The 22822-nt window shown below is 42.1% G+C and overlaps 1 protein-coding gene across 1 annotated transcript in view; it reads left to right on the top strand.

Annotated features, from left to right (window-relative positions):
* The window catches only part of LOC138064683 (dynein axonemal intermediate chain 1-like), a 150322-nt gene that overhangs the window by 45508 nt on the left and 81992 nt on the right, over positions 1–22822 (top strand). The window lies entirely within an intron of this gene.

Here is a 22822-nt window from a genome sequence, read left to right as displayed (position 1 = left end):
TATCTTGAGAAAGAAAAATGAAAGTCACAGAATTAAAACTTAATGGTTGCTTAGTTGCCAGTAATTTTACTTGATTATATTTGTTATAGCAGGCAAATTGAAGCCTCTCTAAGTAATACACCAAGTTGCTACTCTGAAGGAGTTCCTATAACAATGCAGAAAACATGCATCAGCCAAATAAGCAAAGAGAAAAAAATAAAAGGGAAAATGTGAGTCTTATTTGTGAATAATTTAAGAACATTTTTATGCACGCTCAGTGTCCCCACAATCAAAAAGAAAAGCCTGGAGGACGCGGGCCTGCTCTATATTAATTTATAAATACTGTGTCTGTTATGTGACTTTTTAATAGCTGTAAGGAGTATTTATTGACTACGTTGTACTAATTAAAAGAGGCTGTTGGGGAAAAAAAGGCAGAAAATGAAACCCAGTGATAAGATGCCTCTAGGGCAAGCATATCAAAAGTCATTAAAAACTAGACGCAATGCTAGTCTATGTTTTCATCCATGAGGAAGAAGTAAACAGAAAATCATTACTGATAAAATGTTTTGATGAGACAAATAATCTAGGAAGTGGTAAGAAATGGAACAATCAGAGCAATGACACAGAGCACTTTAGATCCCTTTGGTAGCTGAGTAGAAGAATCACGATGTATTACAGTGTCCAAGCGTATGTTCATACTTCTTAGAAAAGAAATTCAATCCGTACATCCATGGTAGAGCCTTATCCTAAGGAGCAGTTATTTTTTAAAAAGCGTGAAAACTGCAAGGGATACCATTTCCAGACACGTAAAGGACAGGAAAGTGATTGGGAGTAGTCAGCATGGATTTATGAAGGGGAAATCATGCTTAACCAACCTGAGAGCCTTCTACAATGAGATGACTGGCTTAGTGGATGAGGGGAAAGCAATAGATGTTTATCTCGACTGTAGTAAGGCTTTTGACACTGTCTCCCATAACAGTCTCACAGACAAGCTGATGAAGTATGGGCTAGATAAGTGGACAGTAAGTAGGACTGAAAACTGGCTGAACTGCCAGGTTCAGAGGGTTGTGATCAGTGGCACAAACTTCAGCTGGAGGCCAGTCACTAGCGATGTACCCTAGGGGTTGCTACTGCCCCCAGTATTGTTTAACGTCTTCATTAATGATCTAGACAATGGGGCAGAGCGCAGCCTCAGCAAATTTGTAGACGATGCAGAATGGAGAGAAGTGGCTGATAGACCAGATGGTTGTGCTGCCTTTCAGAGGGACCTAGACAGGCTGGAGAAACAAAGTGCTGCACCTGGGGAGGAATAACCCCCTGCACCACTACAGACTGATCTGGAGAGCAGCTTTGCAGAGAAGGACGTGGGGGTCCTGGTGGGCAAGAAGCTGACCATGAACAAGAAAAGTGCTCTCATGGCAAAAGAGGCCAGTGGTATCCTGGGCTGCATTAGCAAGAGTGCTGCCAGCAGGTCGAGGGAGGCGATCCTTCCCTTCTGTTCAGCCCTGGTGTGGTGACATCTGGAGTACTATGTCTAATTCTGGGATCTCCTGTACAAGAAAGACGTGAACCCACTGGAGCAATTCCAGCAAAGGCCACAAAGATGATTAAGGGACAAAAGCATCTGTCTCATAAGGAGAGGCTGTGACAGCTGGGAATGTTTAGTCTGGAGAAGGCTCAGGGGGTCTCTTACCACTATTCATAAATATCTGATGGGAGGGGTAAAGAAGATGGAGCCAGACTCTTCTCGGTGGTGCCCAGTGATAGGACAAGAGACAATGGGCACAAACTGAAACACAGAAAATTTCACCTGAACATAGGAGAACACTTTTTATCTTTGAGGGTGGTTGAACACTGGAGCAGATTGCCGAGAGAGGTTGAGGAGTCTCCATCCTTGGAGATATTCAGAACTGAATTAGGCATGGTCCTGGGCAACCTGCTGTAGTTGACCCTGCTTGAGCCTGGGAATTGGACCGGATCATCTTCAGAGGTCCATTCCAACCCCAGCTATTCTGTGGTTCTGCAGTGGTGAAACCTCAACGCTATGCTGCAGTTAAGAAAGGCCTCTGAGACCCCTCGCTCTATATAGAGGGGAATTTCAGGAGGGAACTGAGAGACTCTTTTACCTTGGTATTTGGTGCTGATCACCCTGGAATGGTGTGCTCACTTCTGGTTTTGACGTGCTGAGGAGAAGGGTCCTAAACTGGAGAGGGTTCAAAAAAGCATGAAAGACTGATCTGAGAACTGAAGGACTGACCTTAGAAAAAATCAAGGAACTCAGTCTGATAGCTTGTCAATGAGAAGCTTATTAGATAGTTGGATCGCGGTCTGCTGACTCCCTAATACTGGAAGACAGATCATGTAACAAGGGGATCTTTAATCTGCCAGAGAAATGCTGTAATGAGATCTAAGAAAAGCTGGAGCTGCGTGAATTCAGAGCAGACAAAGTGTGGCTTTTTAATAGCAGTTAGGTAATTGAGAACAATTAACTTTGGAGTGTAGTAAACTCTCAACTTCTGGAAATTTTTGAATGTGTAAATTTTAAAGACATGATCTTTGCCTGTAAGTTCTGCTTTTGGCAGGCATGATTGTTTGATTTAAAACAAGAATTAATGTAGACAAATCTTATGTTATTCATAGCTTATGTTCTCCAGGAGTCTGATGTATTAGTCTTGCCTTTTTTGAGGCTGCTGTCTGCGCTGTCTAGTGTTAGAGACTTCAAAGTTGACGTGCAAAATATCTGCATCCTCCTCCATGGTCTGGGAGATCTCTGAAAACCTCTGCTGTGTTAGAAATTTAAGCCATCATACATTTGGTTTATTGAGATAAGTAATTAATTGTGGTCAGTTAAACATAATTACATTGAAAATTACAGCACTTTTATATCTTTTTTCCAAATACTGACTATCTCTTACTACTCATACAGGCTCTGGAAGTGTACAACTGACGGTACCTATTATACTGTCAACTCTGTTAGTAAATATAACCTAGTAAGTATAATACATTGAATGAATCACACGAAAGATTAATTCCGGTTGGTGACTTAATTACTGATTTGTAATTTAAATTCTCTAAGCTTTGCCTAATTCTCCTAGCCTTAACCTTTTGATTCATTTAATTTTAAATCAATTCATAATGTAGTCTTTTGCTGTAGCATTTTGTTAAGCATGAAATAGTAAAGGGCTCTGTTGATTTGTTTGGGGAAAAAGACATTTTAAGAGGTTTTATACAGCCTGAGGATCAAAGGAACTGCTCAGCCATCCTGTCGTGTCTCCGGTGCATTGCAGGCCATTAACTTCCATCCACTTACCTCTGTGTCTAGCCCAGTTAGTTTGATTAATGCATCTTGATCCTCAGGAGACTAAACATTTGTATGCCATGGAGTCTTACCTGTCTGACGCCTTCTCTTTCTTAGTTTTGTCCCTGAAAACTGCTACTGTTAAGTTATTGTGGGAATTCTTTTTTTAGTATTTGCACAACAGAAGCCAAGCAGAGATGTGTTAACTCTTTTTGTTATTGATGTCAAGGCAATGATCTGATAATGAAAACCTACTAAAAGACTTTCCTCCCTTCTATACTGAGAAACTGCTTGGCTTAGCAGGACATGATCAACAGATGTTGAGGAGAGGCAAAACAGCTCTATACACTCTCCTAAAAGTGTCATTTTTTATTCCCCTCTATTTTAAAGATTCATTTTCTGAAATATACATGTCCTTATATCCATATTCTATTAGCTGAACAGTATTATGTTTGTTTTTGCATTTAGGCCTCCACTCCAGTACTAAGATTATGTTATTATTGTAGCTTGATTTTTCAGTATCAAACGTCTGGAATGAAGTTGGCTAAAATTCTGGAATCGAGTCTGCTATGCACACTGTAATCTAATGAGCAATCATATGATCGGGGCCCTGAGGGCACTAACAGGCTTTACTGTCCCTACCCACCTCCCCTAGGGGCTCCCACCACTGTGCCGAGGCCCAGGACCCCATTTCAGCCCAGCCCAGGCTGTTGGTCCCTGGCCAGCAATCTGTAGTGGTGCCAGGCTCCAGCTCCACCATGACCCTGTCTCTGCCCAGCCATGGCCCTGCTGATCGCAACCCCAATCTGCAGGTAACCATCCAGCCCAGTCCTGTGACCACAAACTTCTTTGATGATCTGGACTCTTGGTTGAACCTTGCCATGATCTCTGGGCCTTCCCTGCTCACCTCGCTCGGGGGCGGTGGGACGGGCCCTGGCTAGTGAGGACCCTGCCCTGCTGGCTGTGTTATTGTGTTAGGGTTTCAGCTCCCCATCCCTTAGGGAGCAGCCAGCCCTTGCTAAGCCCAGACGCATATTCTGTTCCTCAGATAAACCAACGTTTAGGTAGATAAACAGCAAAGTAAAATCTGGATAAAAAACAAGCTAACGTAACTTAGCCATAATTATTTACTTGTGCCCGTTGCTTAATTATTTTTTCCGAATTAGCTTGTACTTTGGAAGTTCTTCTGCTTGCATTCCTTTTCACTGCTAAAACCTTGATATGGTCCCCAAAGCAGATTACTTAATCTGAGTGGTTCTAGTTCTATCTAAAATAACATATGAAATATGTTATAAATAACATATGAATCTGTATCAAAGATTTGTTCGTGATTTAACTCTTCATTAGGACTTCAAGAGGGAGGTTCATTAACTTGGGTAGATTCACAAAGGCTGGGTATTTTATGAAATCCTTTTACCTGACAATAAACCAGATTTATATGGCACTTTCTTCAGGGGAATTCCGGTATGATACAACAGTGGCTTCTCTCAGCTGATGCATGACGATTAAGCTGAAGGGTGTAGGATTGCACCTGAAGGAGAATGTGGTAACTGGTTAGACAGACTTTGAAGGAAATTTAGCAGAGGTGGTTGCTTAGGTAGGAGTCAGGACAAAGTGCAACTGATTTTTTTTTGTTGTAATGGTTAGTGGTACTAAACTGAGATCTTTAGAGATCCCAAGAGGAAGGATTGGATTTGCATCTCATGGGGAAGCTAGTGTTGGAGCACTGCACCCTGTACGCTCTGGTTATTAACTCTGCTAACCCGGAGTGGCTACTACCCCTTTCTAAGGCATTGACACCACTTATATCTCTCAGATGTTATCGTCTATTCCACCTAAATATTTTCTCATCCTGATCATACTTGACTTTTAAATGAGTGGTGAGAGAATAGCAAACTTCTTGAAAAGTGGTCTCAGTTCTGAGCAGTGACAGAAACGAACAGAGTCTGTAAGTTCCTTTACTGGGATGAACAACAGTGCAGAAAGGGATGACTTAAAGGCAGAGAAAAGATGGGGGAAATCTGTCTTCTGTGTGGTGGTCCCAGGAGATGAGCAGAAGTGAAGCGTGCAGTGAGATTTCAAAGGTCTCAGTCATCTCAGAAGGCTTTAAACAGGAGATGGCAGAAGCGGGTGGTGTGTTCTGATGGTGGCAGGAACTCTCATCTTAAATGATTTACACTTACCGTAACTCCTTGTTTTGGTCTCTGCACTAAATATGCAACCCTCCCACCCTTTCATCTGAGGCACTGGCTTTTGCCAGTTTGAATTGCTGCTTATTTTGAATTAATAGCTATGGGCTATTGTGCAACTGTTCTAGTTTGAGTCAGGTGAAGTATTTCCAGTACAAATAGGGTCTTGTTCTGCAGCATTCATGTTCTGTGATGATATCTCAGCTGGAGCACAACATGCTGTCCAGGGTCACCTGTATTGAGGAAACATAAATTCAAACTAGAATAAGCAAAGAGAAGGGTTATGGGAATCAGCAGGGGAAAGAGAATAGCCTCCACACAAGAGAGAACTGAAAGAATTGGTTTGTTTAGCCTGCATAGCTCTCCTTAAATATATCAGGAGTGATAAATGCCAGGGAGGCATAAGAGCTATTTAAGGCCAGTGCAGGCACAAATATTAGTTTAGGGGAGAGTTTAGTATGCTATGGATTTGCTATGGTTTCCTGCCAGGGAAAGTGTCTGGACCCAGTGACCTGAGCGGTTTGTCCATATCCTCTGTTTCCCAAATGCAACTTTGGCTGTGAAATCAGCCACATGATCAGGTGATCTGCACCTTTCAGTTGCATACTGAGTCTCTCAAACTAAGGAGTCACTTCAATGACAAATCCTTCTGTGGAGTCTGTAATTTGGCAAGCAGTTCTCTAGAGGGAAAAGATGGTAGTTTTTTGTTTCTTTGTTTCTTTTTTTTTTTCTTTTTGCTATAGAAAACATCTCTATTTCAGTCCTGTGATGGGAAAGGTACTGCAGGAATTCTTAATAAGCACAATGCTATGTGGCTGAGATCTAGTGGATGTACCAGCTTGAAATGAATTTTGAAGTCTTTCAGCTGTAACGCCTAACTACCCTTGAACATGCTGCTCCAAACAGTTTGTTTGTGTTAGATTACTTCATATTGTGACAATACTTTCTTATCTGTGCACTGAGATGAAATCATCTGTCTTCTCTCTAGTTCAGCTGGGGAAAAGATAAATCGCTACACGTGAGGTCTGCAGAGCTTGTGATCAAGCTTTCTATACAGACGTTATTAGCAGTGGTATAACTGTTGGTGCTGCACTGGCCAAAAGGGCTCGTTATTGACCTAACTCCCATTTTCATTGCTTTAATCATTAAGCTTTGTTACTCTCATACCAAAATACCGGGCACTTTGGAAGAATCTACGCAGAGAATGTGAGTTATGTGGCATGGCTGTATGAATCAGCATGAGCAGCATGCATGTCAGTTAAACCCTAGAATGAAATTAGAGTGCAGAAAGCTATTGACATGAAAACATAGCATGAAGCAGGCAAAATTCCCTCTGTGTAGCTTCTCTCTGTGGCTTAATTTGCTTCCTGCTACACTGCTTGTAATAGTCACCCTTAAATGCAAGGCCATATATGTAAATAATGTTACCAACCTCTACAAACACAAATTTCTCTCTATTTTTATGAAGTCACTTGACAAATATATTAACAAATATTTGTTTATTTTAATAGCTGCCCTTAAAACAAAATAATTTAGCTCACTAAAGCAGTCTATGGGCCAGAATTTAAGGGGGTGGGGAATGACGGAATATATATGTCTTTATATTTGATGAAAACAACATGTTTTAAATCATATTGGGTGCAGTGTAAGAATTTATATCTTCAGCAAAAAAGCGTTTGATGTATGAAAGTGAGAGAATAGGAAAAATTAGAAGTGGGAAAGGTAATACTAATAAGCGTTGAGAGTTCACGTTTCATGGAATAAGGAACATTTCTTTACCAGTGAGGAAAATTTTCCCAGAGATTCGTACAGTATTGCCAAGTCTCATCATTCAGAGATCGTAAGGCAGGCTCTCAAAATCGTGGCATTATTACGAGTGATAAAACTTGACTTCTTTTTATTTGCCTCCTCTATTTTCGGGATGGAACTTGTTTGGTGTTTTAAAACCTTCCTTTGTTGCCATGAGGGCTGTGAATGTTTTGTTCTGAAACAAAGTGAAAGCTGAGCTTGTGTTTAAATAATGAAGCTGAGGCTTGGAAAAAACCTTCTGCTATTGCAGTACTCCTGATAAAATTGCAGGAATTGGCAGCTCTATTGTGACTCCTGGCTGTAGGATGCCTTGCACGGCTCTCTAAGCAGTTGTCCCCTGATGGCAGTAGTGGCAGTGGTCCCCGACTGAATGGAGTTTTGGGACCTGAGAGAAATCCTCCTAGTGGGTTTGTAGCTATGCAGAACTGATGACTTGCGACATTTGCCATTTCGCGTGACTTGTCAGACCGGCTTGCAGCTCCACTCTGATCCCTGAAATACAGTTAGGAAATCTCTGGTAAATCATGGGTCTGATCCAGCTTTGCTAGTCTGATGCTCCTTGCTGTTCACGTGCTTCCCTTGAACTGTTTCAATTGACCTGTGATGGTTAGATTGCTGTTGTGATGAGTTTGACTTTTTGACTTTTAAATGAAATTTTCTGAATGTGGACTCCCATTGAGCAGCATGAGTTAAGTTTTGTGAAGGAAAGTTGAACTACATTTTCAAATATGCAAAAATGTTTTCAAGATTCCTAGCCAAATGCCTGGCCTCGTTGGGATCTCCCATATTTTAAAGGCACCAGAACTTAGCTTCTTCCTATATGCCTCTTGTAGTACAGAATCTCTGACAGCCTCTAATCCTTCCAGACTTCACAGTATGCTCTGAAAATTGCAATTTCATTTTCTTCTTTGAAACAAATTCTTATCATTTCCTGCATATGGTATTACAGCTGACAGTTTGTAGTCCCGGCCTGAATACTAAAACTGTGATGCTGTTTCTGAGTTCTGCTGCAGCGTATAAATGACTTCAACTGGACTCCCAAGGTAGGTGCCACCAACAGGAAATCTCAATTAATTTCCAAATGACAGTCAGTTGGGACTGCATTCTCTGTTGGCCATTGGCCACCAGCTGATTCACATTTTAACAAGCTATTGCCTTTCCCATTGCAATTCTCTTGTTTCTTGAATCCTCAACTTTCTCCAAGCCTCAATGGGTGGCATTTCGCTATTAATCATGCATTTTTTTCTTTGGCTTAGCACATGTTTCTACACATCTGCAGAGTTACTTCAGAGAAAGGAGAGAATGTTCTTTCTAGCTGAAATGGAAAAATGAATTGTTGTCAGTTTGGGCAAACAGTTGCAGAGCAGGAATTCTGAAAATTACATGAAATGATTGAGATAATTGGGCAGTGAAAGCTTATTACCAGTAAGGATGATTTCATCACCCCTTACTGGTATTTTCTGTGGTCATGACACTCCCTGCTGCGTTGGGTAGGACAGGACAGTCAGGCAATATCTAAAATAGTCCTGGGCTGAATTCTGATTTCCTGTCTAGGCTTACAATCTTATCTGGTTCTAATGGAATTATGTCTAATTTCTGTTCACATAAACAAGATCAGAATCAGCTTATTGTTTTCACTGGGAAGGTGTTTGGCAATCTCTACCTTCTGCATTACAACATATGACTTTTTCTTGTTTGGTGGAAGGAACTAAACTAGCATATTGGTTTGATTTTGATCTTTGGATATTGCAAGGCTGATCTCATACAAAAGTCAAAGAATGATATAAAATCTGTCTGGAATGAAATCATCCAGAAAATCATCTTATCTATGCTAGGACAGGCTTAATTCTGCCTAAATGGCTTCTGACAGATATGTGGCTACACTGTTCTTAAAAGCTCAAGAGGATGGGGACTCTGTTTCCTCTTAATCAGCCTGTTCCAGCACTGTCAGACTCACTTGCTGGAGAAAAATAACCTGCAAGAGGGCACCTAACACTCCTTGCCACAGTGTTCAATACTTCTCCAAAGCTGAAATTCAGAAGTAAAGGAACAGAGCTTGGACTGGAAACCAGCAGAGGGATTTCCCACTTCAGCCAGGAAGGGAGAGCAAGAACCCATCCTTTTGGAGGAGAGTCTCCTTTCCTTCTGCAGTGCTGCCCCTCCTAGCCCCATGGCAGCAGTAACCTGTTAACGACTTGAGCAGACATGTATGCAGAGTACCTTTAAACTCATCATGGTCCTACCTAGATCCCATTGTTCAGAGAGAGGGTCTTCCAAGGAAACACCTTCCCAAAGCAGAGTCCTGTTGTACGAAAACACCCATGGAGGGATGTGCCTGGGTTGATAACTGCTCATGTAGTTTACTCTTGGTTGGGAGATTTTCAAAGGACACTTAGTCCAGAGGAAGCAGAGAGCGTTCCCCTCCTTAGCCCCATTCCTAGTGTACAGAAGGGCTTTGAGGATACTCCTGTGCCCTCCTTTGTGTGCTGTGTGAGGACGGACCAGGAACATAACATCCAATATGGTCCCTGGAAACTGTGTCAGCTCCTGTCAATCAGCTACTTACAGACCTGATCTGTGGAAATGCTCGCTTTGTAAGGGCAGAGTTGCTGCTGAAGGGATTTAGTGTGGTACCACATATATTATGTTGGCTGGCATCATCTCCCTCTCTGTCCTATAAATATCCCTATTGGATAGTGGCACAGTATTAATTCCTGCATGTTTTCATGCCAATTTTACTTGCTTTTTCTAATCAAATATTTACAAACAAACCCGCGTTGCTTTCTGGCATCATGAGGCAGCTCTCTGAAGGAAACCATTCATTTTCCACTGTACGGCGTCGGCTGATTAGATGCTTTGTGGAAGAACTGATATGAAAGCACAGAAATGAACACAGCAATACTCCTGCCAAGCACTGTAGCCTGTTGCTATATGTTGCTTTTATTAGTTAGCTGGTTATACTCATTTGTCCTACCGTAGTGCTTAGTGAATGAAGCTTATCAGTGAATTATTTAGACTGTAAAGCAGACTCCAGGAGTACAGGAGCACAGCTTCCTTGCTGTCTCCTCTCTACACCCCTGCTACTGACGCCAGGGGTCAGCTTTCTACCATTCATTTAAAGCACTTTGTACGCCAGCTGTGGTGTCTGGCCACTACAGACTAGGAGGAAGCAAACCTGAAGATCCAGCCCTCCTCCAGGTCAGACATACTTTGTCGGGATGTTTAGCTGGAGGATAGGATATCTCATATTGCACTTCTCCCAGCAGAGCAAATTTCTTTGCTAATTACCTTTGCCTTTCAGCCTCCTGCTGCACTTATCCATGTTTGTTGCTTTAACTGACTTCAGAGCATGTGGGCTTGAGAGTTCCTTTGTGGTGACTTGAGATTACAGAGTGGGCAGGATCTTTGTCTGCCTCTTTTAGTTTCTTAAATGGTCTCCATTGCTTTGGCATCTGAATTCCTTTCTGCCTTGACTATCTTTTTCTTTCCAAATGAGGTCTGGCAATGCTGATTCCCTTCTTACTGATGAGAAAGCCAAGCCCATGTGCCAGAAGACAACCTGCAGGGACCTGCAGAAGGTAACATATATCCAGAGCTCCATTTGTCTGTACAGAAGGCTTTATTCCAGCAATTCTCATTAAAAGGCAGTGACTCTGGGGAATTTTTTCAGAGAGGTTATCCAACCTGCAGTTCTAATTCTGCAGACCAGTCCTCTCACCATGTGTTTCTATTTTGGAGAGTTCTTCCTTGTCCCAGCCATCCTCTACTCCTGCAAAGAGCAGGAAGCGCTTTTTGCTGGCTAGCATCCAGTCTGAGAACTGGGTCACAGGGCAGCTTTAAAGACCTGCTCCTCTTTAGCTCTCATTTAAGAACTACTAATTACATGGATTGAGAGTTACATGGTTACAATATCAACATCAGTGCCCTAAGATTTATGTTTGGAACCCTGCCTTACAGTGAAATACTAAACCAGCTAAACTTACCAAAGCTTATCAAAGAGAAGTTTAAGCAGTGATTTGGTTACTGTCCATTAGCTACTTCTTGGGGAAGGAGATACCTGACAGAAGAGAACTCTTTCATCTTACTTTTTCATCTAGGATAGAATATAGCAAATGAAAGTAGAGTTCAGAGATCTCAGAAAGCTGGAAATATATTGAAGTTTTGATAGTGGAAGTAATTAAGCATAGGAGCAAATACAGGATTTATTCATCACAGTGATCTCCTTTGGCCTTAGAATTTATGAATCTACATTGGTCTCATTCCGTCATTAATCCTAGCAATATGTAAGTTACTTTGTAAGCTCTGGAAGTTGGATGGCTTGCCATTATTCCCAGGGCAGAACTGCACAAAGAAATTGTATAAAGCCCCATTAAAGACTTTTTCTTCAAAGACTTCTCTTCTGTCTTTTGTTCTGGAGGTGAGTGAGAATCATTTTTCAACAGAGAGAATTTATAAAAACCTGAAGGAAATCTATGTGAAGTAATGTTTTCATCAGAGTTGAAACTCATGAAACATCTAAACTCTTCTTAGCTTACGGTTGCTTTTTTGTCACTGCACAACAAAAATACATATTCCTCAACGTAACTTTTTTCTTAGCTGATCCCCACTTAGGGAACTCATAGTTCTTCAATTCATGCTTGGTAGTACTCACTAAGCTTCCTAACTGTCAGAACATAGTCAGGAATGTCTGAATTTTAACCTCCATTGACTCTTATTATAGGCCACTTTAGGTTTAGAGCCTATCGAGAATACTTCAGAAATTTTGGTCTTTGAAAAATAAGTACAGCCCAAATGTATGAAAACCTCTGTACCATTTTTTTGTTTTTTCTCTGAATGCTGCATGTTTTGTGCTCGGGGATATCACTTTGCTGAAATTCAGGGGAGAGATGAAAAGAGTGAGTTTTAGGATAGTGTGGGGTGAAGTCAACTACAGATGGTAGAAAAGAATTATTTAGGGATGCTTAGATCTCCATCAGTGAGGAATCTAAGCTGTGAATCTTGTAGCTAGTTTTGGGTTGTGTCTTCAGCAACTCTTCACTTCAGTTTCCTCAGCTGTAAGATAAGGAGAATACTGCTTTCCTTGTAGGGAATTTGAGGCTAGCTCTATGTGAAGTACTGGCTAATCTATGCATCTAACTTGCTACGAAGTTAATGATTTTTGCAAAATTATCACATTGGATTTAGTTCATTGTTAAATTTTAGCAAGTGGCTGCCATCGGAACGAGTCTCATCTGCAATAAAAGAAAGGTAGTGTGTGTTGTTCCAAAAGCTTTTTCCAAAGCAGTCAGCTCTGAGTTATTCTCAGTAGATTCCTCCATGTATAAGAAAGTTGACTCTGATAGTGATGGGGGTCGTAATCCAAATGGGACTAACTGACATGCTCCAGCTCCTCCCATCAAATTGTGCCTAATGAAGTGGTTTCCAGCATCACATAAGAGATCCCTATAGAGGAACAGCTATATCATCATTTTTATTGTGTCGTGAGGATTTAAAAGAGAAGCCAGCACAGTAGCTTCTCAAGATGCTATTGTGTGGCCAAGAGTCCTGAAGTTTGGAGATGTTTGGCTAAGTGCAGAGCCTTCCTGGGCAGCCTTGGTGCATTAGACTGTATGTTCGAGAAAAAACTTATGAGGGTGACTTACTGTGAGGGTGACTAAGCACTGGCACAGGTTGCCCAGAGACCCTTCCCTGGAGATATTCAAAAGCCATCTGGACACAATCCGGGGCAATGGGCCTTAGGTGACCCTGCTTGAGCAGGGGTGGTTGGACTAGATGATCTCCAGAGGTCCCTTCCAACCTCAACCATTCTGTGATTCTGTGTTTGTGTCCAAGCTGTCAAACTGTGGTCAGAAGAACAGGATCACCCCTGCAAACTTCTGGGAGCTGTTTTTCAGGTTGCAACATGGTATTTTCTCTGTAAAGTGTATGCGTGTTTTGTTGTGCTCAGTTTTTCAGACATGATAGCTTCTTGTTGCCTAGGGCCTGATGCAACCCTTCTGTGTACATGGGGATACCCAGCTGTGCTCTTCTGCCCACTTCGCATAGGGTAGGAGAGTGATGCTCTGGAGCAACACCTGCTTCCTAGATGCTGCCCAGCCCCAGACTTCTTCCTCTGCCGCAGAGAAGGTGGAGGGAAGCGAGATTGCCCAGGGAGCAGGAGTAACTCCCACAATTAACCAATGGTCTTGATCACACTTGTAGTTGGATTTAGTTCACGTAGTGGTTGGCTTCCCAGAGTGGGAATCTGCTAAATTGGCAGTCATGGAAGAAAGGTGAAAGCTTATTCTTATGTGTATGAATACCTGATGGGAGGGAGTAAAGAAGATGGAGCTAGACTATTTTCAGTGGTATCAAGGGAAAGGACAAGAGGCACTTTGGGCCCAAAGAGAAATACAGAAGATTCCATTTAAACATAAGACAAACCTTTTTAACTGTGAGGGTGGTCAAATGCTGGTACAGGTTGCGCAGAAAGATTATGGGGTCTCCATCCTTGGCTATATTCAAAACCGGATTAGACATGGTCCTGGGCAATCCGCTCTAGTTGACCCTCCTTTGAGCAGGGGAATTAGACCAAGCGATCTCCAGAGGTCCTTCCAACCTCAGCTATTTTGTGATTCTGTAGTTCTTTTCTTTCTTCTTCCTTTTCAGCCTTTTCCCATCACATTCAAATGTGAGCCCAAATTTGGCCCTCGTTTTGCACATAGATTTGAAGTAAATGCTTTTTGTGAGCCTTTTCGACCAGTTCCATTAACTGCTGTTTGGAGATTTCGCTCTGAAAGATCTTCTCTACTCTTCCCATCACTACCTTTTCTTCCCTGCTTTTGTTATCTGATCAAAGGGTTGCAACCTGTTGTTTTGTTTCCATATACTTAGCCATCTGGCTTTATTTGGGACTAGTACAAATAGAAGTACTTTCATTTTAATTCAGCTTTTTAGAAAATGAATAGTTTTACTCTGAAATCTACTTTTAGAAGCTCTTACAAACCACTTAGAATAACCACCAATCATCTGCTTCGCAGATCTGCTTCAGACAAAAAATATTGCGTGCACTAAAAATAAAACAATCCAAAAATAAGGAATTACTATGAGAAGAACTGATTATCTGGCGTATATACTAGCCATATGCAGAAAGAAGTGTGGAAAGTCCTGACATAATGATCTGTGGCTGGCTGCTGCACACAGGAAGGGGGAGATGACTGTTTGGGACCTGGGAGATACTTAACCACAAACTGACAGACATCTAGACAGTATTCTCGAAAAATACCACTGCTTTTATGCCCTATTTTTATTCTCTTCCCTAAGCATCTGATGTTAACCACTGCTGGGAACAGGATAGGGTCAGATGTCTGAGCTATAAGGGCAGCTCTTGTATTCACTGTTGCTTAAAGTACATACCTGTGCAAAATTGACTGCAGGTTGGCAGGAGTGTATATCATGTGTTTACTCAGCTCTCTCTTTGCCCCTCAATCAAATCTGCATATTCTGCCAAACGTTTTCAGAAAAGTTCTCTGAGCAGCTATATCATTTCTGATTGCCTCCTCCATGGTCTAGGCTGTACACGTCCATCTCATCAGGCATCTGTCTGCTTCCAAGAGGCCACAGCACCATCATAAAACACTGATGTTTCTTTCCTTTAATTATGGAATACATGAGCATCTCCTGCAGTGCGCGCATTGCCCTCAGAGCTCGTCAGGTCAGAAATACTTAGATGCAGGCAGCCTGGCTTGTTTGCAGTAACAGCAGGCTGGTGTGATTATCCAAAGGAGGCACATTTATAGATGTCCATTTGTTGCCTGATCCTGGAGATGTCAGAACAGCATGTGGCTGTTGGAAGCCACCCACTGCTAACAAGCGTTTGGCCGCTTGATGGCACTCTTAAATATTTAGTCGGTTGCAAATGCTATTCAAGCATGTCAGTTTTTCAGGGCAGCAATAGGGGAAACAGACCCTCAGGCATTAAATAGTGAAACACTATCAAGACTGCAGCAAGACCCAAGCTGACCAAAACAAAAGCAGGAATAAGAGTTCATTTGGTTGTGCTGATTGCTGCCAAACATGTAACAATAAGATTAGCGCTTGTCTACTTTCCTAGCTCCAGAGTGCTCTGCAGAGATAAGCACGTCCTCCTGGGTGTTGGGACTGGGAAGTATCCTTCAGTCCCTAGTTTCCGAGCATGCAGGGTGAGTTACTTGCCAGTGTCCACTTGCTTTGAGTCAATATCTGATGTCCTCTCCAAGATGTGGGAGAAGGGAGTCATGGTGGACATGATGAAGCAGCGAAAGATCAGAAACCAAAGAAGTGAACCTCTGAGAAAGACCTGGAAGAGGAGGTTGAAGCGCTGAAGCTTTTACCTCTGGAAAAAAGCTCTGAGCGAAAAAAATTGGGCAGTGTTTGGGAGTGATGTATGGGATCTGAGCAAAGTGCACCAGGGTACTAAGTGTGAAGTTAAAAGGTCACCAAGTCCTGGAGGCATTCTGGGAAGTGGAGCTTGGGTTTTGCTATTCTGTGGTTGCACTGGCTTTTCTCCATGTTATTGTGAGTGCATTATGTGAAATTATAAGTCTGTCTGTCTCAGGGATAAAACATAAATGCAATCCTGGCAACAGTAGGAGTGTTCCTTTTGATGTTATTGATATATGGAACTTTTATAGCCCTATCTGTCACTCCCTTTTCCTCCCCCATCTGTGATGTGTATCCTCAGAGGTGCTATGAAGTGAAGCGCAGAGAGGAAGGGACTGAGACCACATTAGCCAGTCTTGGCAGAGCTGAGTCTGGAATACAACTCTCTAGTTCTTCAGCTTGCCCCTTCATCATATGGACCATCTCTTGCTATTATATGAGTATCTTCAGTGTGTAAGTTAGCATTTATAGCATAGGGGTAGCTGCACTATTATATTTGCATTGTGAAATCAAACCTTTGTAAGTACATTATTTAAAGGAGCAGATTTCAAAAGAGAATTCTGGTGCCTACTAGACCCATCAGGCAAAACCCTGTCTGATTAGAATGAGAAAAGTCTGTTTTTACATACAGCACTGCAAACTCAGCCCAGTTCGTATTCCTTCTCTTTTTCTAATGCTCACCTGCTCTCCTTTATGTGAACCCGGGGAAAGCTGAGCTGCCAGTCAAATGCGCCTGTTGTTTTCAGGGAGGCAATGCATCTTTTCATTCCTTTCTCCTCTGTTCTTGTCTACTTCTGAACCTCTGCTCTCCAATGCAATGACAAATGGTGCATCGTTCCAGGCGTTTCTTGGGGCTCTCATTTCTCGTGGCCCAGCTGACTGCAGTGTCTCTTGTGTTACTTTGCCAGATGGTATTTCAGAGTAAGATACACGTGCACCTGACAGCTTGTTTCCTAGGAAAAAAAAGGTTGTTTTTATCTATCACTCTGTGTTTCTTAGGCGTGTGGTTTGCCTCTGATGGGTGCAGAGCCCACAGCAGTTATTAGGACCATGACACAGCCTAAGGACATGTATAAATTACAGCCTGCCTTGTCACCTGTCAATTTTGTCTTTTCTGAAATGTCCAAAAGACTTAGAAAATCTATTGTTCTTTCTCCTATCTGAGTGGAAAGTTCTGTGCTTCCTAAGCAGACCCTCAGCTAATAACATTAACTTGATCAGAAATACCAGGAATTAGTCCAGCGATTGGTGAAAGGTGTCAGGCAGGATGTTAAATGATGACATTCAAATGTCTGAATTAGCATAAAACAAAACCATCTACGATTTGCCTACACCAGACTGACAGGATCTCTCAGAGCTTGCAGATCTTGCAAAGTCAGCATTGCTGACCGCAGGGTGTGTGCATTTGCCTTGAGGGTGGGAAATGTCTCTGCTCACTGAGTTCAGCCAAAAGCAGGTGGTCTTACTAGCGGGATTCAACTTCCGCTGACAGATGTCACAGAATAAATGCTAGTCAAGTTATCATCTGATAGAGTTTCTCTGAGGCGGTGCTGTGGAGATCAGTGGTAGGCCTGGAGTTAGGTGTTATTTTCATAGGTCCGCTGCATGGAAGTACGAACTCACAGCCAAGGAAATATGGGGCTGATGAAAAGGCAAGTCATAAATCATGCTGGGAACAGGTCTGTTGTACACAGTTATTAATCTCTTGGTAAACTGGAATTATTCAAACCAAGTGCATTTTAATACAGACAAATATAACATTATGCCTCTGTAAACAAGCAGGAGTGCCATGTCCTGGAGAGCAGCAGCTCTAAAAAAGATAGGCTTTTGTGTGCAAACAATAAATTTGAGTTTTCAGTGTGATATTTTGGCAAGGAGGGCTAACATGATCCTGGAATGCAAACTGGGAGTCTTGAGTGGCAGCAGAGGTATGATTTAAGCATTAGTGAGGGTGGTGCTGGAATGTTATGTGTGGCTCTGGAGCCAACATTTTTTGACGGATGCAGAAAAATTGAAAAGAGTTCAGCAAAGAGCCCCAAGCTGATTCAAGGGCTGCAGAAGACGCCTTAAGGGTGGTGAGGAGAGGACAATATCCAGCTGAAATACAGATTGCAAGTGAATTTTACCTACCCCTAACACAAGTCCGAGTCATGCGATGTCCTCCATATTGCTGTGACAAGTCCCTTGTTTCCTACTTTTCTCCTTGTCCATTGAAAAGCAGCTTCCTCGTCGCAGCTGTGAAGACAGTGCCTTGGGCTGGTGTGACAAGGCTCATGTTGGCTCCCTGCTTCTTACTAAGCAGGTCTCTATATACAGGACTGGTAGAAACATGTGAGACGTGAGACTCTTGAGGAGTTCAATCCGTGAAGGTTATCAAAAATAGACTGAAAGGTGATAAGTGTTCAGTTTTTAAGTATCTTAATGAAGAGAGAACACCAGCTAAGAAAGAAGTCCTTAATCCAGCAGAGAAAGATATAACAATAATTAGCAGTGGGGAGGGAAAGCCAGGTAAGTCAAATGAGAAATTAGGTGCAACTTTTTAATCACTCAAAGTGATTAAGCATTAAAACAAACTACCAAATGACACAGTGGCTCCTCTGACTTTTGAGGTCTTCCAGGGAAGAATGCATGTACAAGCCAAAAACAAGTTATGGGACTCAAAACAGGACATACCAGTGAGCAGTGTGAGCTGTGATATAAAGAAGCCTAGGCTTTTCTGGCATAAAGTTGCAAAGTAATGAATTCTCTAAACTTTTTCTTTTCTAGGAAGTGGTGGTTTTGAAAGTTCTGTGTTAGTCTTTTCCTTGACCACAGTGTGATTCACAGCCAGAGCCACAGTGATCTGGGCTTGTATCAATATAGCAATATACTCGAGTACTTCTGGGCATTCACAGGGAGTAGAAACAGAGTAGGCATCAGCGATTCCTGTTGGAATTTCTCAGGGATCCTGGGATGGGGCCGCCTTGAGCAGATTCCTGTGAAGTCCTAAGTTCTGCTCCCTGTTCTTCCAGCTTGCAGGCTTGCATTTGGCAGTCTGCTCCACAGGCCTTTCTCGCTCTCTTGGCGATAAAAAGGAAATACATGATTTTTCTGAACAACTTCTGTTGGCATACAGTGGAACTCAAAGCGCCAGCCGCTTCTTTTCTTTTGGGATGTCCTTTTTGTGACTACAGCGTAGTGTGGAGCTGGCTGAGCTATTTAAATAAGCTAGGAGAGAGTCTTGCTGAAGCAGCACAAACTCACACATCATGCTTTGCAGCAGGGTAGATTAGCCAGTGCTCAGTGCCACACTGCCTAGGTTTTACTCACTGATAGAAAAAAAAGTACTTTGAGAATTCATTAATTTGTGGCTTGCTCAGTCATCTTCCTGTGCCACATAGGCTATAGCACAGGCTTATGCTTAGGCTGTACTCAGGGTTTTGCAGAACTCTCTTTGCTTGGAGAAATTTGCTGGCCTGCAGTAATCCTCTTCTTGTCCTTTACACTTTAAAGGTTTTAAAGGCATGTAAGCAGCTGAGCCACTTCTCTGGGTACCAAAACTTTTGTTTTTGAAATTGATCTCTTCTCCGCAGAAGAGATGGTATTACCAGTGTTCGGGGGTAGAGCACAGCCAGCCCATTCCTTTGGCTTCTCAGAAATTCAAGCCGAAAGGAAGAAGCCCCAGCCAGCCAGCTCATCAAAGTGTAGATATATTTAGGAAAGAAAAATCAATGTGCTCGTGCAGCTGTGATGCTCAGAAACAAGCACCTGCTTCGAACCGTGCTTTCCCATCTTGCTTTTTCTTTTGGATGGGATCTTGGAGGAGAAAGAACAGATTTTAAGCAGCAGTGTTTACTTCTAGCACAGTGATTTCTTGGCTCGAGTCATATCAGCTAGACAGATTGCACTCTTGGTTTATTAAAAGCTGTGTATCGTAGGATCTAGGAGGTAAGGTTGCAGTATTTTGTGTTTTGAATCCTGCAATCCTGCAATCCAGTTTATCAAGCAAGAAACTGTAGCATTGGCTTCTTGTATAGTACAAATCTCTACTTTGACTGATGATGATTGAGGGTCCCCACGTTAAGATTTGCTATGTGAATGCAGGATTTACCCCAAGGTATTATGGTTTCTAACTTGAAGGTACTGTTGCTTCGAGCTGACTGGTTCCACCTACTACGCATTTCTTAAGAAATGGAGGAAATCCGTGTGTGCCTGATGGTCTGTGGTGAACCAAAAGGGAAAGGGTCTGTCTATCCAACAAACAAAATATTTTGATCTGATGTTCAACATTTATTGATGCTTTTAAGTTCAACTGAAGGAAAATCTGATAAAATGGACATTTAGCAATTGTCAGAATGAAATGTTTAGATGTATTTTCTTTCTTTTTTTTTTTTTTGCATGAGCTAATTGGTGATGCCACAATTATATTGCAAATCATTTTGCTGTAACTGAATCTACATTTTTCTGAAAAAAGGTTTGGGCTGAATCTGCCCACCTCTAAATGCAAATGCAGATGAATATTTTATACAGCAGTAACAGTTGGTTTGAAAGCTATTTTGATTGCATGTGGTGCTTACAGGCTCAATTCTCCAGGTTGAGCCCAGTATTAACACTATCTGCTGCTTTCATTAGCAAAGCTTTTCTTCCTACATACACTTGTTCTGTGTCAGGATCTGAAATTTAAGCTCCACTCAGATGGACGTTTGGGATCCTCATCACATACAGCTCTTCCTCATTATAGCAAGAGTCTGTTTGCTGTCCTCTTATTGCTGTGCTGCCTTGTGTCTTCCTGTAAGTGGAAGAACAACTCCTGCTGGCATATTTTTCAGAACAACCATCTAGTAACTCAGCTATTTCCAGGCCGTATATCTTGGGAAAAGAGTCACATTTTAATTTGCACTTGGAGGGTCTGCATGGGGCAGATGCTTTCTGCTTTTTCAGTTCATGCTGGTGCATCTGTAATAGTGCAGTATGTAATAGCACTGAGCAGAGAAGCTGTCTCAGGTTTCCAGCTGCTGCTAGCTCTTGGGTCTGCACCCTTTGCTCCACTGCATGCTCTACACTCTTTTAACGTTATTTCAGTAAGTCACCTGCATCTTGAGAGATCGACTGCACAGGATTTGGGGCACGCTGCAGTGCTCTTCTAGGTTTTACTGAAACACACAAATCTTCCTCTTGAAAAACCCATGCATTAAAACTATAACTGAGATATGCTGTTTTGAGTATGTGCTTTCTGGAATATTGACTATTGCTAATGAAATCAGCTTATAATTTTCATTTGTTAAATAGGATATGAGTATGTCACAGCTTAGGACTCTGGGTGAGAATTCACCCTTCAGTGAAATGGATTTATATGCCTGTTCTCTGGAGCTTATTGTTTTACTGGGATTTATATGCCATGCTTCAGTGTTAATTGTGGATTATTCTCATCACTCTACCTTTCATCAGAAACAGGCTCTACATTAGCAATCATATCCGTGATTCTGTGATTCTGTGTGATTCTGTTATATTATCTAGGCTTATCTGAAATATTCACACATCTTTGATTTAACCCATATCCAGTGTACTTTATAACACAAAGGAGAGAATGGGTGGGATTCCGGTCTTGGCCCTTACAGTTAGTGGAGCCTGGAGAGTAAGTGAGCAGATCAAATACAGGGATCTTCTTTAAGGTGAGTTTTCTGCGCTCAGTGAAGTGGATTGATTGATCTCTACTGATCACAGTAGGAGCTTAGACTCTGAGTGAGCTGGCAGACAGCCACTAGTAGACCTGCATTTAGGTGTCTTAATCTGCCAATTGAATCCTGTGTTTCACCTCTGTTAGAGCTTCTTCCGAGACCTTGCTTTCCTCTTTGAGGCTAACCTTCTCCAGGTGGATTTACTTGCTAATGCTGAGTTATTTTACCCAATAAAGGCCCTACTGCTTCCCCTCTAGTTGAGGAATGGAACTGGCCTATGATCCTGCCAGATCAGCAGAGAGGCACCTCCAGAAAACAGTTCAGGTCTTTGGTGGGCTAACTTAGTCACTGGAGATGTGTCTCTGCTGTTTGTGCACAGCATGGGGGACAGCATTCCTAGGCCCCTCAGCTCAGTGCCTACGGACAGAGAATGAATGTACACTGCAGACTTTTTGGAAATATGCCTAGTTGTTCAGCACACTCCAGGAGGAATTAGAGCAAGAAATAAATTGAGTTCAAAGGCCAGCTAGCAGATTTGACTTCCTAGTTCCTTCTCCTGTGATTCGCTCCTGGTAGGTCATCTGCACACCCTTCCTGAGTGTTTCTCCTGCTGAGGAGAAGAGGGATTCATCTTTATCCAGACTGGGCGTAGACTTAATAACAGTTTGATGACATTAATTGGCTAAGAACAAAGGCAGTTCTATGAATTCTGAGAAGGATAGAGCAGGTCTCTTACAGAGAAAGCAAATTTATTTTCTTTTCAGCTAGAATTCTAGGAATAAGCTCCCCTTTTTTTCCAAAGAATATGTTAAAAAATATTGTTTGGGGTATCTCACATTTCTGCAAAATCAGGAAACCCTTTCCCCTGCCTGCCCCAACCTGCAGAGGGTCCCATGTATAATTAAAAAGTTAGAATATTTCTGCGGTCCAAATAAAGAGCAGCATTAATGATTTTGTTGATGTATGGGTTGCTTTACTAATTCTTCAAAAGTTCTTTGTGTATGTGGCCTCAATAAGTTTGAGGGAAGCAACATCTGTACGTGCAGGCTGATTTGGGAACAGCTCACTGCCAAGGAGAAATTAGTGTTATCTCTGGGGTATGCACCTACCAAGTGCTTATCCTGCAGGCTGGTCAAAATGTTAGGCAAAGTAGGAAGTACTTTTAAAAGAAGGTGACTATTCTGGAAATAAGACATATAGTAGCTAGTTGAAGCACAAAAAAGTGGTAAATTTGTTTCCCATATACTACATGCCAAAGCAAAAAATAGCATTTGGAAGGATGGCTAGGATTCCCTCAGAGAGAGCGCTGTTTTGATAGCTTAGGAAACCTCCTTCTTTGCTTCTGGGGAGCTTATCTGCATCAACAACTTTTCTACCCCTTTGAAAGAATTTGGAAATTGTTTTTTAGACAAGCAAAAAACCTAAGAACTGCAAAGGACAGTCCAGACATGATAAAACCAAAAGAAAAATAGCCCTGTTGAGACTAGGGA

The sequence above is a fragment of the Struthio camelus genome, chromosome Z (assembly GCF_040807025.1).
Source record: "Struthio camelus isolate bStrCam1 chromosome Z, bStrCam1.hap1, whole genome shotgun sequence".
Classification (NCBI taxonomy): Eukaryota; Metazoa; Chordata; class Aves; order Struthioniformes; family Struthionidae; genus Struthio; species Struthio camelus.
The sequence above is the reverse complement of the archived record's forward strand: the minus strand, read 5'-3'. Positions and strand labels throughout refer to the sequence as shown.